Raw genomic sequence first — 3779 nt, 5'->3', positions numbered from 1 at the left:
TGCCAAACAAGGTATTAATATTTAAGATGAAAAGTAAAAAAGAAAAACCTTTCACCTTATATGTAATTATTCATGTTTTAGATGTTGTTGCTTGCTGGAATGTCACTTTTTTCTTAGATTTTAAAATGATGAGTTCTATTAAACTTAAGTATGCTATGAAATATTAAATTTTATTTATGAAATCACAAATGAAAAACAGGTTATAAAACTTAAGAATTTACAAATAAGCACAACTAATTACTGAAATGTCTATATTTAAAAACTCTAAAAATATAGGATATTAAATATGTCTGGAAATAACTAGACAAACACCAAGTTTCTTAAAACTCAGCTTTTAAGAGGGTATTACAGCATAAATAGAATGTGGAATAAATAGAAGTTTTCATGTATGAACAAGTTTTACGAATTACTTTTAAAAACAAAGAAGCTGCAATTCCTCAGACTGTTCTTATTCAATGCTACAACTTAAAAGGATTTTTTTAACACCCTCAAGGGAAAAAAACACCCTTAAATTTCTTTTAATGTTAAAATTACAAAGAATTTTATTTTTTTGAGTTTATAGAAATTTATATTCAAAAGCTTCTAGAGAAGAATCTCTAATATTACTGTATTTTTTTCATTGAAATGTAAATAATTACATCTGGGGATCACTATTAACTGTTAAAAGAAAGTTAACAGTGTCTGGAAAATTCCCCAAAGGGCTCAGGCTTTAGCCTTTACAAATAAGCTCTTAAAACCATTGTTCCGAAGAAAAATGTACACTGCTAGACTACTTTACTCAAAGTTCCTGTTCATTTAAAGTGAGATTTTTGTAGTCACTTAGTGATGAACCATTTTTATTTGGGTCACATGTTCTAAACATAGATAGATGCCAGGCAGGGAAGTAAATACCTGTTTACATCTAAATTATTTCCAACTAGTGAATTGGGGTTTTATTTATTTAACTTGTCAAAATTAACTTGGCAATGTATGGATTGTTTTTCTAAAATTGTCACCTCATGAAAACATCTGTCACTTCATAAAAATGACTTTAATTTGACTAATGTGCACTAAAACTATAATTAAACCCAAAATCTCACTTTGACAAGTAATCATCCTATTACAAAAGTGACTCACAAATTTGCTTTTTTTTCCTCCATTCCTGGTAAAAACTATAGAACATTAAAAAATATGTAATGCATAGCATGACTCTCTCAAAAAATTACTGTCTTAGAAGTGCACAATGAAAATATGTTAGAAATATCTCTTCTAGGAAAATAGCTATATGAAAAATAATTGTGTATGTTTTTTGTATTATTTCTTGTCAAAGACTTTTTTTTTTAATGTTTATTTATTTTTGAGACAGAGGGAGACAGAGCATGAATGGGGGAGGGTCAGAGAGAGAGAGGGAGACACAGAATCCGAAACAGGCTCCAGGCTCTGAGCTGTCAGCACAGAGCCCGACACAGGGCTCGAACTCACAGACTGCAAGATCATGACCTGAGCCGAAGTCAGACGCTCAACTGACTGAGCCACCCAGGCGCCCCTGTCAAAGACTTTTTTGTGCAATTCTACTACAATTTCAAATTCAACTTTCAATAATCTAGAAGATGAAAAGGATGAGCATTTTATCATTATCCAGTCATTTTTAGGCAGTGAAATTTTAAAGGCCATCTCACATACAGTGGAAACAGAGCTGAAACTGTAGAATATTGACATAAGACAAAAGACCGACATAACAAAGTTCAAGGAGATTTTGATGACAAAAGCAAGTAGTCATGTGATCAACATAAATTGGTGGTAAAAGATTAATTGAAATCTTTGGTTGTGATCACAAAGAAAAACCCAGAATAAATATTGCAGACTAGAAAGAATCTGAGGCTGTTCCTCACGAGTCGTTCTGCATAGGAAGCTGCTCCTTTGGGATGTCACAAGCCTGTTGTTAGATGCACAAATCAGTCTGAATTCTTAATTTCATTTGCTAACTATCTTTAACTTTCTTGATTCTCCTATGAGTGTGGCAAAGCAATTTGGTGAAGAATTCTGCCACCAGACTTTCTCTGTGTTGCTTCTTCATGTAACTCTTTGTCATTAAATCTTCCATCTCTTCCAAAAGAACTTAATTTCCTGCTGCTGCCAGCTCACATTTTCCATCTTTACTTTCTGAGGAATTAAAATCAGGAGGGGAATTGCCAGGGTCTCCTAAGGAGTCCCTATATCTGCTTTTCATTTTCAGGGTATAAGAAATGCCGATCTTGAATGTAATATGCTTACCATAATAAGTTTGTTGAAATGGTCCATGAATAAATTGGGACATTCTACATATCCTCATAGAACCTATGTATTTAAAAATGTAAAGAGAGTCTTTGAATGCTTGCTTTCCCCAGCAAATTTATTTGGTATCAATTCTGATAGCTGGAGACCATGGTGGCCTCAGATGCTTCGTAGAGAACCTTTGGCCAGGCAAGTTATCTATTTGTTCTGTGGACTCACAACTTTCATACATCTTGACTTGGAACTGATTTTCTTAATCATTACTTTGTTTTGCTCTTTTCCTATCTTTAGTGTTCATCTCAGAAATTAAAAATGTATCCTTGGCTTATCAATGTCTAATATTAATTGATAACTTTACTCTTCTCCTGGTTAGTACAAGGAGCTTAAAACATTTGACTACATTTTCATTATTCCCAATCTACAGATATATTTTTGATGAGTCAATATTTATTGAGATTTACTTACATGTTTGCGACTTTCTTTTCTCTTTATTCTTTTTGAAGATCCCCTTGATCTTCTCCAGTGATTATTTCCCTTTTTTCTGGAAAAATCCTTTGCAAATTCCTGTGGGTCTCCTAAAGGTAAATTCTTTCAATTGTTTATTCATCTGAAATGTCTTTATTTTTTTATGGTTACAAATTCTAGATTAGCAGTTTATTTCTGACTTCTGCTGCTACTGTTAAGAAGTCACCTGTCAGTCTTTTACTCCCTTGAAGGCAAGTTGCTCTATCTGCTTAAAAAATTTTTTTTTATTTTATTCAGTTTAACTATGATGTGTCTAGGTATGGATTTCCTTTTATTTATCCTGAGTGGTATTTATTGGAATTCTTACATCTGAAGATTGGTGTTTTCATCAGTTTGGGGAAATTGTAAGCCCGAATCTCCACAAATATTGCCAGTGTCCATTCTTTCTTCTTCGTCTAGATGCCAGAACTTAGAATTTCTCATAGAATTCTTGTATTTTTACATTCTGTTCCATGCTTTCTACCTTTTATGCTGCTTTCATGCTACATTCTCGAAAGTGTCTTCTCACCTATTTTCACTTCACTGTCTCTTCAACTCTTTAATATGTTGTTAAAATTCTCATTAAATTCTTAATTTTGTTTGTGAAAATTTTCAGTTCTAGAAAATTTGTTTCTTTTTCAAATCTGTAAAGTCACTGTTTGTAATTGACAGTTTCCTCCTGAAATTTTTAGAGCTTACTTTTCTTTTCCTTGAAAATGGTAAGCATAGTTTTTTTTTTAATTTAAATTTTAGTTAACGTACAGTGCAATATTGGGTTCAGGAGTAGAATTCAGTGATTCGTCACTTATATACAACACTCAGTGCTTATCACAAGTGTCCTCTTTAGTACCTATCACGCATCTAGCCCATCTCCCAACCTCTTCCCTCCATCAACGCTCAATTTGTTCTATATCATTACGAGTCTCTTGTGGTTTGTTTCTGTCTCTTTTTTTCCCCCTCTTCCCATATGTTCATCTGTTTTGTTTCTTAAATTCCACATGAGTGAAATCATATGGGATTTG

The 3779-nt window shown here is 32.8% G+C and overlaps 1 long non-coding RNA gene across 1 annotated transcript; it reads right to left on the bottom strand.

Annotated features, from left to right (window-relative positions):
- Nucleotides 1-1590: 1590 nt before the first annotated feature.
- LOC121031275 (uncharacterized) lies at nucleotides 1591-3184 on the bottom strand. Its single transcript, XR_005790644.1, has 2 exons — nucleotides 3086-3184; nucleotides 1591-2828 (listed from the first exon to the last, which is right to left on the bottom strand). It is a non-coding gene; the product is annotated as an uncharacterized LOC121031275 (long non-coding RNA).
- Between the last annotated feature and the right edge of the window lie 595 nt (nucleotides 3185-3779).

Source organism: Herpailurus yagouaroundi, unplaced genomic scaffold (genome assembly GCF_014898765.1).
Source record: "Herpailurus yagouaroundi ecotype Mexico unplaced genomic scaffold, PumYag 141, whole genome shotgun sequence".
Taxonomy (NCBI): Eukaryota; Metazoa; Chordata; class Mammalia; order Carnivora; family Felidae; genus Herpailurus; species Herpailurus yagouaroundi.
This window is presented reverse-complemented; position numbering and strand designations above follow the sequence as displayed.